This window comes from Triturus cristatus, chromosome 3_2, assembly GCF_964204655.1.
Source record: "Triturus cristatus chromosome 3_2, aTriCri1.1, whole genome shotgun sequence".
Classification (NCBI taxonomy): Eukaryota; Metazoa; Chordata; class Amphibia; order Caudata; family Salamandridae; genus Triturus; species Triturus cristatus.
This window is the reverse complement of record NC_140584.1, coordinates 820,850,006-820,862,261: the sequence shown is the minus strand read 5'-3', so window position 1 is coordinate 820,862,261 and position 12,256 is coordinate 820,850,006. Positions and strand designations below refer to the sequence as shown.

The following is a 12,256-nucleotide window of genomic DNA, read 5'->3' as shown; positions in this document are numbered from 1 at the left end:
TACCCCTTCCAAGCTGAAACGGAGTCGACGCCCGACCATTCACCACCACACTAGCTAGCGGCCCCTCGTACAGCAACCTCACCCAGCTCACAAAACCGCTGCCAAAACCGAACTTGGCCAGCACGGCCCACAAGTATGCCCACTCCACCGTGTCAAAGGCCATCGTGGCATCAAGAGACGCCACAATAGCTGGTTCACGCAACGTGCCCGCCCTGGCGATTACGCCATGAAGACGCCTAAGATTCAGCGCTGTGTTTCGGTGCGGGATGAAGCCGGATTGATCCGGGTGGACTAAGTCGCCAAGTACCCTAATCAAACGGGCAGCCAGGAGTTTAGCCAGAATTTTCGGCTCCGCGTTAAGAAGTGAAATAGGCCGATATGAGGCGCTCTTATCGCGGGGTTTACCCTCTTTGTGTATGACCACAATCGACGCCAGTCGCTGATCCAACGGGAGGGCCCCACCCCCCGCGCCTCCAAAAACATGGCGCGCAGGTGAGGGGCGACCCTATCCGGGAACAGCTTGTACAGGTCTATCGGCAAGCCGTTCGGTCCCGAGGCCTTACCCGAGTTTAACGCGCGGATAGCCCCCGCCACCTCGTCGACCGTTATTTCACCATCTAGATCGTCCCTATCTATAGCAGAGAGGCAGGGCAACTCGATATCACGGAGGAGGTCACACGAGTCCTCGGTTGGCCTATCCGACGCAGAGGCATAAACCTTACAGAAATAGTCCGAGAAGCTCTTTACAATCCCCTCAGGTTCCACAATCGCCTCTCCCCTCTCTCCCGTCAACTCTGGCACCACTCTATTGACCCGTTCTTTTTTGTCCAGCCACGCCAGGAGTTTCCCTGCCTTATCACCAATATCATACAGTCGGCCCTGCTGTTCCCTACTGAGGGTCTTAGCGGCGTTCGTCACCAGGTCTTTATACTCAGTTTGCTTCAAACAAAGCTCATGCAGTGAGGACTCTGTAACCTCCTCCTCCATCGCTCCCTCCAGAGCCGCGATCTCCTCCTCCACCTGCAGAATCTCACCATCTCTACGCCTCTTGGCAGCCACTACTAGGGAGAGGGCCTCCCCCCGAAGCACGGTCTTAAAAGCTTCCCACAGCGACACTGCCGAGTCAACGGTTCCCTGATTGTCCTTGAAAAAATTTTCTACCTTCTTTACCAGGGCGCTGCGCATCTTGGGGTCTCGGAAATACCAAGGGTTGATAGGGGCCACCCTTCCTCCTCCCTCCCGACCTAGATCCAGCCGGATCCACACTGGCGAGTGGTCAGATATACCGCGCGCCATGTGCCTCGCCTCGGATACCAACGAGGCATGCGCGGCCAGAGTGAGCAGGTAATCAATCCTGGAGAGGCTACCATGTGCCCCGGAGTGGAACGTGTACTGGCTCTGTGTGGGGTGCCGGAGCCGCCAGCAGTCTATCAGACCAAGCGTGTCTAGGAAGTCTGGAAGCCATTTCTGAGCCCCCCCTGTGTCTCTGGGCGGGTGTCTATCCAGCAGGCCGGAGCAAACAGCGTTGAAATCCCCTCCCACCACAAGCATTACCCCCGGGAGATCCAGCAGGGCCCTACCCAGATCTGCAAAAGTGGAGGCCTGCAGGGCCGGCGGGACATAAACCGAAACTAAAACCACAGTCCGTCCTTCCCACCGCCCCGCCACCGCCACAAACCTCCCCCTATCATCAACAATGGTGGAGTCCACCTCAAATGGCAACGAAGCTCTAACTAGGATGCCCACACCCCTGTACCCAGATGAGAATCCTGAATGTGCAATGAATTTATACCCCTTCCTATTCAGGGCATAGCACGTATTTCCTATAAGATGCGTCTCCTGCAGCAGGGCAACATCCGGCATTGATCGTTTCAAAAATTGCAAAACAATCCCCCGCTTAATGCGATCCCCCAACCCATTAACATTCCAGCTTATAACACTTAAGCCCCTACCCCCCATCCTCAAACGGAAAGAGGCCCACCCCACACCCGAGGAGCCACCATGGAACAGCCCTGGATATAAGCATCATGCCTTGCAGAAATAAACCCCCCAACAACAACCCCAAAATCCCTAAAACTCCCCCCACCCTGCACCCCTGCTGCAGCTTACAAAGCCCCCCCAACTTGCAGTGTGCCTGTCGCCCTACAAAAACAAAAAGTCTACAAAAAGTACCCTAAGGGAGGAAAAGAGCAACCCTCGTCCTCCCGCAACCCTCCACAGTTACTGCACTCTATGCAAGTCTTCAAGTATAGTCAAATCAAGTCAGACCGGCTCCGAGATGTCAGCCCTGCCCATCCCGGCCACTGTCTCCATCCTCGGCTGTGTCGTCCCCCGTCCGTCGCCGGGGCAAAGCGTCCAGCCATTCGTCGGCCATAACAGGAGAGTCAAAAAAGAATGTCCGATCGTCGTGCACCACCCGCAGTCTGGCAGGGAAGAGCATGGCATACTTCAGGTCTCTTTCCCGGAGCCGCCGCTTCACCCCCAGGAAGCCCTGTCTCTGCCTCTGCACCTGCTGGGTGAAGTCCGGATAGAAATTCACCGACGCGTTCTGGAAGGGGACCGGGCCCGTCACCCTCGATGCTTGCAGAATAGCGTCCCGATCTCGAAAGTGAAAGAGCCGGGCCACGATCGGCCTCGGCGGGGCACCCGCCTTAGGCCTCCCGCCCGGCACTCTATGGGCCCTTTCCACAGCAAAGAACTTCCCAAGGCCCTTGGGCTTCAGATGATTGAGGACCAAGTCTTCAACAAGCAGGTCAACCGAAGCCTCATCCGAGGACTCCGGGACCCCGATAACGCGCACATTGTTGCGCCTGGCCTGGCTCTCAAATTCCTCCAGCCGGCTGGCGACGAGATCACTCTCGGTCCTCAGCTTACGAACCTCGGTCTGCAGTTCCGTAACATCATCAGTGAGGCCTGAGGTCCAAGGTCTTAACCCGTTCATTCGTTTTGCCCAAGTCCGCACGGATCAGGTTGACATCCACCAAAATGGCATCCACCTTATGCGCCAGGGCCTCAAACTGTCTCCCAATCGAAGTCTGCATCCCTTCGAGCGCGCCCATGACATCCTGCAGGGAGAGCTCCGGGGCCACAGGCGAGTCCTCCTTCTGGGCATCCGGCACCTGGCTCGATCCACTCGGTGATCCCTTTTGCAGAGCATATCGGTCCATGCTGTTGACTTGGGTGTAGGTTCCCCGCCTGGTAGACTTAGGCTTCTGCCGATCCCCTTCTGCTTTGCCCGACATGGTTGACTCCAAGCAGGTCGGTTCAGTTAAGACGGGTCCCTCTCAAGGAGAGGAATAAGGAGTGATCAGTTCTACCGTGGACCGCCAGAGTAGCCTGCAGAGCATCCACGGGGTAATAAAGCCATCCAGAGCTCTCCAGTAGCAGGGCTGACAAAGGGAGCGAAATCGAAAGTGAAAGTGCGGGGACCTCCGTCCGACAGTTCACACCTCGCCTGGCCGTTGTTGTTCAACTAGGAGTCGGGCATCCAGCCAACTCTAGCCCCTGGCTTCCCCGGGAGATAGGCCGCAATCTTCCGCCAGGTGCAAGTCCGGTTCCCGGTGGACGATCCGACCGCGGGTAGCATCAATCGCCTCCCTGACCAATCATCTACACGATGCCATGCATGCAGACCGGATTAGAGACAGGATAGTCGACGGAGGGCGCGAGGGTCTCGGGAGCTCTAAGCTCACGCGGCCATCTTGGTCAAGCGCTAGGCTCCTCCCTCACATCCCTCCGTATTGATGCCCGAAACTTGATTTGGTACAGGGAGTAAAGTGAAATTACACTAACCCATCGCCACTAACACCTTGCAGACACTCCACACTGTCGTCCTCGTAGTATTTATGAGAAAGGACTAGTGTAGCACAGACAAAAGCATCACAATCCCTGCCTTTCCAGGATCCCCCTTCGATATTCTGTCCCCATTCACTCACCCTGGTAGCGAGAACTCTCCTGAGCTGTGGCGGGCGTGTACGCAGTGGTCAGTGGCAACCACCAGTCTTCAGAAGAGTCTTATGTTTCATCAGTTCTGGCGTCCTAGCAGTACTTTGTTTTCTGTGGATGGGGCTTGGGTTTTGCCCTGTTCGACCCCGTTGGCTGGTTCCCTGCTTTGTATCCCCTGCAGACTCTTTTGCCGACCCTCTTGAAAGTCTGTCATCCTTCCTCGATCCTCCGTGCCTGCAATTTGATTTGTCCGTGTCCTTTCCCCTCCCTTCTTTCTAACTTCGTTCCTGTTTTTATTTTGTTGCAGGGTAATCTCAAAATAAAGAAAAAAGACTCCTTTTGGCAAGGTAAAAATAGCTCATTACTGTCGCGACGGTTAGAGCGACCATCTCCACACAGATAAACAGCCATTCTCAATTTACTGCTTCACAGGCAGCTTCTTTTATGCACAGTCAGAAAATGCTTATTACAAAAAGTCAAACATTAAGTTACTTAGAAGTTACACATTGGGTACAGAAACATTTAGTCATTTGTGTTTCCAAACTTTAACCTAATTCTCTACACATCCTTTATTGCAATTCTACTAATACTTAACAAACTAACTATTCTCTACTCTTCAGTGCACATGTATTTGCCTAAAATGCATGTGTATTTGTGTGTGTACTTTACATTCTGCTCTCAAGACCTCCTATTAGAGTCTGTGTGTTCTTGGCTAATTCAATCTCCTGCTCTCATTGTTTAATCAGTTTTTTAATTTGCTGAGAACACAGAATACGTACCTGTGTGCTAAAACCATAAATTCCTTCAAGCTTGCCAAACACGAGTTTTCCTATAACTACGGTCTCGATCTTGCAGGTCATTCACTCTGTTTTCAAGTGAACTCTTCACCTTTCTCTTATCAGCACGAGATTTTGGGCATGCACTGCTCTTTCTACATGTATAACTGTTACGCTCTCTACTGTTGCCTGCTGTTACGCCACTTCTTCATATTTCATTTCTTCTATAACAATTTCTAGGTGTACCTGCCCGCAGGGAGCTCTCTCCACGGAATACTCATCTGGCCAACCAGGTAAGTTTGGATACTGGCCCTTAGCCTCCTCACATCTCCTCGTCCCTTACTTTCTTCCCTAGAAGAAATCTGTCTGTGGGATATCTTGAAATGAAGTCGGCATTTGCTCTTTTCCTTTTCTATGATCGATCTGGAACCGAAAGGGTTGCAGAGCCAGAAACCACCTCAGTACTCTAGCATTATTCCACTTGTTTTTGGACATCCACTCTAGAGGGGCATAATCGTTATAGATAGTCTCTCCCTTCTAGGTAATATCGAAGAGTTTCAATAGCCCATTTGATAGCCAATCCTTTCTGTTTTGACTATCGCATACTTGCACTCCCTGGGAAAGAGTTTTCGACATTTATACACAACCGGTTTTCCGACCCCGTTTCTATCCCCTTGGGATAGAACAGCTCATAGTCCTACCACGGAGGCAATGGTTGAAGATGAATTTCTTGGTATAATCTGGGGTTCGCAACAACGGTTCAGAGGTTAGGGCTTGTTTCTTTTTTTTATTGTGTATTTTATTGATTTTGCATATACAACAATAACAGCAAAGAAAAAAGATGGAACGTTCCTTCCAATATGTGCACAATCTCCTCCCCACCGCCCTCCCTCCTGCATCGACCCCGGTGAATGTGATATCAGCTCTTCTATTTCTGTGGCTTATACCTTATCAAGATTCGGTAATAAATTGGGGAGTCTAGGGCCCTTTTTGACCTTGGTATAATAGTCCTTAATTCCTTCGTTGTTCTAAGTTTCATCCCTATAATGGTCATAGCTCTACCCTTCTGTGGGCCAACAGTCCCATCTTTTACCCAAACGTCTTGGGGCACCCCCTTCCCTCATAAACTAGTTTTGGTTTTGCTTGACATGCACCCATTTCCCTCATCCATTCCTGTACTCGTGGGCGCTCAGCACTTCTCCATTTCAGCACAATTTATCTTTTAGCAAGTAGGAAACCCAGGTTGATAAGGAGCTTCTGGTACAATGTTGCATCTGAGTCCCTCCATATTCTTCGTTTTTTTTGTTTTTTGTTCTTTTTTTTGGGCATTTTGAAGTGAACAAACATTCAGCAGTAAAGCATGTGGTGCCAAATAATGCAGATAAAAAATGACTCTTATAGCTGAACAAACAAAAATTATAACCAAAGCAGAAGCATCACATTTGACCGAATACATATGTGAGATACATCTTAAATTCACAATCGAGGCACTATAATCGTATGCGGATTATACAACTGTAGTCATAAGGCAGGGGTTGTATGAGAATGGTATGATGTGTGGATACAGAGTGACTCATGAGGTCAAAACATGATTAGTAGACGACTCCTGGTGGGATTCAGTGGATTCTTCTGGATCCTGTGTAACATCCGAACTACGAGTTGACAACCAAGTCAAAAACAGACCCCAGATATCTTTTGGTTTGGACGCCTGTTGCAATAATTCTCAATATATGTTTAACTTTTCTTGGCAGAACGTGGTGTCTAGGATCCAGGCTTTAGTGGCGGGTGGTTTGTGTTTACCCTAGTGCATCGCAACCCGGCGCTTAGCCAGGAGTAGCAGCATGGCAAGTAGCCTGCGATTACCCTGTGGGGCCTCTTTAACATACCCTAGGAGGCATAGTTTGGGAGAGGGAGTAAGGTAGGTTGCTAGGATCTCATTGATTGATTCAAGAACTTCTTTCCAGAAGTGTTCAATGCCGGGACAGTTCAGGCCATATGTAGAAATGAAGCATCTGGAGATGTACATCTCCAACAGTTCGCCTCGGGACGGATAGCCATGCGCTTGAGCTGCAGGGGTGTTCTGTAGATGTGGTGTAAGTATTTAAAATGTATAAGACATAATTTGTAATTGGGGCAGAGCATTTCCAGTTGTCCGCAACAGAATTGCCATTGAGCCTCGGATAATGGGTCGTCTAGGTCCTCATTCCAGCTTGCTAAGGCTTTTGGGTGTGTAATCGGGGAAGACCGCTGCAGGCCACTGTACAATCGAGTAATGAGCTTATCTGAGGAGGAGTTCGTAAGCATTGATTCTAGGGCCGGGAGAGTTGGAGGTGGAGAGGGGCATGTGTCATGTAATTTGCAACATGTTCCTCTAATGGAATAATACAGTAATATATTGGAGAATATGGACGTGTCACCAGGTAGGGATGCTGGGAGGGGTGTAAAAAGGTGTTGTTAGTGTGGAGGTCAGCGAATGTGTCCCATCCCATATTGTGTGCGCTGGCAGAGTTGCCTTTATCTTTTAGTATGGGTAATTGTAGGTTATATGCAAGTGCAATAGAAGGCGCATATAATACTGAGTGCCCTGCTCAAATACGGAGTTTATCCCAAGTCCACCGTAGTGTGTCAGATGTATTTATAGTGGCATGTTAGCGTTTGTGGGGTTGGTATAAGGCTACCGTCAATTGGAACGGTGCGACGCTGTCAGCTCCGACTGCAACATGGGGTTGAAAGGGGGTTGGGAATTTCCAATAGTGTAGGAATTGCGCTTGTGCGCAGAACGCATAGTGCTAAATCAGGGGCGCCAAGCCCACTCTGTGTCAAAGGGAGTGTGAGTATTTCCAACGCTATACGCGGTTGTTTCCTGGCCCAGACTAGGGAGATCATAGAGGATCGCAAAGTTTTCAGAAAAGATTGAGTGAGATGCAGTGGAAGATTAGTAAATAAATCTAAAAGTTTGGGCAGCACTATCATTTCAGTGATAGCAATTCGGCCAGCTAAAGATATGGGGAGTTTTGACCAGACAGTTATTTTCTCCTCCAACCATGCCAATATGTGACCGAAGTTCATATCCCAAAGTTCTTGAATGTTTGTACTGAGCCATATCTCCAAATAGCGGACAGGACTGGGCGCCCATTGGATAGGATAATCTGGTTCGAAGGTAGTTAGATTAGAGGTGAGTGTTAGTAGGGTGGATTTGGCCCAATTAATATGTACACTAGAGAGGCTGCCAAATCTGGTAAGTTCCCGAAAGACGTGGTTCAAATTATCTAATGGGTCCTGAAGATAAAAAGTGATATCGTTGGTATATAACAATATAATAACATTTCTCGTGGGGTAGTCTAGGCCACGTGTTTTATGGTGCTGTTTGATCATTGCTGCCAGAGGTTCCATTGCAATGGCGAATAGGAGGGGTGTCAGAGGGTATCCCTTCCTGGTGCCACGTGTGATGTTTGAATGGGGCAGATATCAAACCATTTGTGGGTAATCTGGCAATTGGTTTAGAGTATAATAGTTTGACCTGTTTAATAAATATGGGACTTAGGCCTAGTCTAGCCAAGACGGTAAAAAGGTATGGCCATTCAAGTGAATCGAAGGCCTTGGTGGCGTCGAGAAAAGATGCAATGGCAGGTGCATGTGGGTTTATTTGATGTAAGATGGAAAAGAAGGTCCTTAGGTTATGTGATGTGGAGTGCCCAGGTATAAACCCGGACTTGTCCGGCCTAGCAATTAAAGGTAATAAGGGTTGCAGCCTATTGGCACGAAGTTTTAGGTAGATTTTGTTATCAATGTTTGAGGGAAAGAGGCCTGTACGAATTATATTTGTTAGGGGGTTTTCCTGGCTTAAGTAATGTAGAAATGACAGCTTCTCTAGTTGTTGGGGGAAGAGTACCGTTTTGTAAGGATTCTGAATACAGTTCTACAAGATGGGGCGCTAATAGTGAAGCTTAAGTCTTGTAAAAAGTGGTTGTCAGACCTTCAAGGCCAGGTGATTTATCTAAGTTGAGACTTGTAATAACCTGCACTATGTCGTCTACTGTAAAAGGCTCATCTAAATATTCTCTGTGGGCATTACCGAGCCATAAGAGCTCCAATGAGTCCAAATAGGGAGTCTCTCCATATTCTTAATAGTACCAGGGGTGCCTGTCCATCTATCTGTGAGCCCAAAGCTGCTTCTAGTCTATGCCATGTCTCATTCCAGTATGAATGAAGAGCTGGGCAATTCCATAGAGTGTGTATGAAGGAACCCTTTTGACCACAAGCACGTAAGCATTGATTGTCCAGTGTCATGCCTATTATGTGCAGAAGCGTTCTGGTATAGTGTACACTATGTAGTATATTACGTTACCCTGTGTGTTTATCATGAACGTACCATATGTTAGGGGAATTGTCTTTGTGGTCATGCATCTATCTAACAATTGTCGTTTTAGCGGGGATTCTTCCTTCGTTTCCTCCATTGGGGGGGATCCTGGCCTGTAACGCATGGCATGACTTTAGGTATTTGAAGATGTGTGAATGCCATGTCATATTGCTTCCTAAGGTGATAAAAGGGGGCCATGCCGTTCGCTTCCCACATGTCCTCTAGCAAAGAGAGGCCAATCCGGTCCCACCTCCTGAATCCCAGTATTGTGTTTACTGGACCAGTTTGGTGCCCACCCAAAGATGAGTCTTGGGTGTTAGACCTTTTTCCCACCCCATTTCTCTCAGTAGCCTATAACATATGGAGATTACCATTGCATTAGCAGATGGCGCATCTCTCGTCAGCTTACCATCATAGAGGACGTGAATGTAACCTTTCCCGTCCATGGCCGGTTGGTCTAGGGAAAATGTAGGGTAATCTAATGTGGCATATGCCCACTCATTCACCACACTAACTTGTGTTGCATCATAGTGTTGGCAACACTATGGAATTCCTCTGGAAGTCCATTTAGACTTGAGGTTTTTCCAAGTTGCAACTGTGTGAGGGCGAGTTGGACCTCCTGTTTTGTTAAGTCCTCTTCTCGAGTCATTGCCCTGTGACTTCCCAAATGCCTACATGGGCGGTCTCAGACAAAGTCTCTTAAGTTTGTCTCCGGCAAGTGTAATTTCATCTAATAAAAGATCTGCATGTGATCCGCCAAAGCAGCCGCTATTGCCTAACTGCTCTTGGTGGGCACACCATGTGGGGCTATGATTACTTAGTTATTATTACCATGTTGTTCCCTACCACTGGCCATGCTAGTAGCCTACCTGCCTTATCTCCCGCCTCAAGATACGTTTATTTGTGCCATATAGATCTGCTTAATCACATTGCTTGTCATCGCCTGATATTACTCTTGTTTCATTGCCATACGGGCTTTTGTTGACTTTAAGGGTTGCTTGAGATATTCCCTCTCTAGACCTAATAGCTCCCTTTGTATCGACTCACATTGGTCTTCTCTCTTCCTTTTGTCTCCCACTTCTCCTGATATTATCACTTCCCGTATAGTGTCCTTGTAGGCCTCCAAAAATGTGGGCTCGTCCCTCACTGAGACAGCGTTATCTATAAAATAGGGTTTTAGTGGCCTTGTGTAGTCGATCTGCTTTGTTGGTTAGACACCATGCAGCCATTCTCCATTCTCCCTTTCCAGGACTCTAGTTCGCTGTTGAGGGGTGGGTGGTCAGAGATTCCCCTCGTTTTGGATTCTGCCTCCTTAAACATATGGAGCGTGAGGCTGCGGTAAAGAATTAGTCTATACAAGAATGTGTGTTGTGCATTAAAATTCCCTTCTATGTTCAAAATGATGGCTCTACCCCACCTAATATATGTGTTGCAAAATACAGCTAGTCAGGTCCCGAACACGTTCTTTAAGGCGATTGATGGAGAAATACGCACCCTACTGTGGGAAGGTGGTAGCCTTGCGCATAGCACTACATAAACTACAACGTGGGGTCTACCTAGAAACCCAGCTCATCCCTGTCAACGACTGGGTTTCACCTCTCTCAGAGCTAGCATACCGTGTAGACTGGCACACTATGGGGAACGGTGGTTATCTGGCCGCATTATACTGCAAGAAATCTGGGAAAACACTTCCACCACACACACAGACAGTAGTGTGAGCCCGGTGAGAGGCAACAAAGCTCCTGGGATGGGAGGCAAAAATAACTGAACAGACGCCACTTTGGGAAACCGATATGTTGAAGGAAGTAAGACACCTACAGGGCTTCCATAAATGGAAACTGATTGGCATAGACCTCAGTGGGGACATTTGGCGAAAGGGATCTATGCTTAAGTTCGAAGACCTGCAAGTAGGATACCAAATGTCCGAGAGATTTCATTATCTTCATGCCCTGCGATGCCATATACAGACAGGGTAAACATTACCCGCTGGCTAGACAGATTATTGCTTCATCCGATGATAGGAAAGGCTATCTCTCTCACTTACCACAAAATTATTAACAATTCCATGGACACCCTAGTTCCTTTGAGGGAGGCATGGGAGGTAAATTTGAGGCCCCTGGAGGACGAGCATTGGAGGGAGACCATCCAGAGCCCCAGGGAGATAGCCATAAAGAACAAGGTTTAGGCTGGTCCAGCTCAGGAATTTACTTGGGTCATATGTCCCCAGAACCCTCCTACATTGATTGGGTTGATGTGGTACAGACCACTGAATCGAGGGCTGCGGGGAGGTTGGAACCTTCTTTCATATCATTTGTGAATGCCCCAAAGTGCAACGCTACTGGAACGGAGTAACTCAAATCATGACCAGGGTGGTGGGGCAGCATATCCCGATGGAAGCAAGATGGCATTTCCTGGGGGTGACTGGGGATACAGACTGGCCCCCGCACACTAAAACCTGGTTAATGCTGGCTTCTGGAGTGGCTAAAAGAAACATAGCGAGAATGTATGGAAGCACTGGACTTTATATACCAGAGTAGAGGGTGCCCCGCAAAATAGGAAAAGATATGGACCTCGTGGGAAAAATATGGAAATTAACAATGTGAAGAGGGAGAAGTGCAAGCGCAAGTGGGACCAGAAAATGAGATGATAGTTTAGGTGATTGTAAATGATATGTAATCCTGTTCCGTTCAAAGCCACCTGATGTCACCCTGTATCTGTAATACTGTAAAGGTGTACCAGTGATTGATTAATAAAAAAAGAAGTAAAAATAAAACTCCCCTTCTACTGTAGTGTGTGCCTGCAGTAATTCCATGAGTAGACAACCCAGAGTTTGCAATGTATACATTTGTAACCCGGCCGGGGTAACGATTTACCAGCGCTATCGTTTGTCTCTCCCAGTGCTGCTGTGTAGCGGTACATATCTAGTCAGCTCCTTGGTTACTAGGCCCTGTTTCATTTTGCTGCCCAGTTCGTTGACATTCCATGTCAGCAGTTTCAGTGTGTGGGTTGTCAGGTTTTATGTTTCGAGTCCCCTTCCTGCCTCTGTTGTTCCCCCACCCCCTGGTTGTGTGTCCTTTGCTTCTTGGTAGGTCCATCATCCATTCACATTGAGTTTCTGTAACATTTAACACTTACAAATAGTGCTGCAGTATGATAATATAGCTTTCGGGGATCT

General features: G+C 48.3%; 1 protein-coding gene across 11 annotated transcripts in view; it reads left to right on the top strand.

The window, feature by feature from the left end:
* Nucleotides 1-12,256, top strand: part of LOC146858220 (caspase-8-like) — a 218,830-nt gene that overhangs the window by 27,767 nt on the left and 178,807 nt on the right. For 7 of the 11 annotated variants that reach the window (XM_085648996.1, XM_085649001.1, XM_085648997.1 and 4 more), the window contains 2 exons: nt 4,253-4,292; nt 4,962-5,014. The exons of the other annotated variants lie outside the window; for them this stretch is intronic. The gene's annotated coding sequence lies outside the window, so the exon portion shown is untranslated. The remainder of the gene's footprint in view (nt 1-4,252; nt 4,293-4,961; nt 5,015-12,256) is intronic. 11 annotated transcript variants of the gene reach the window in all.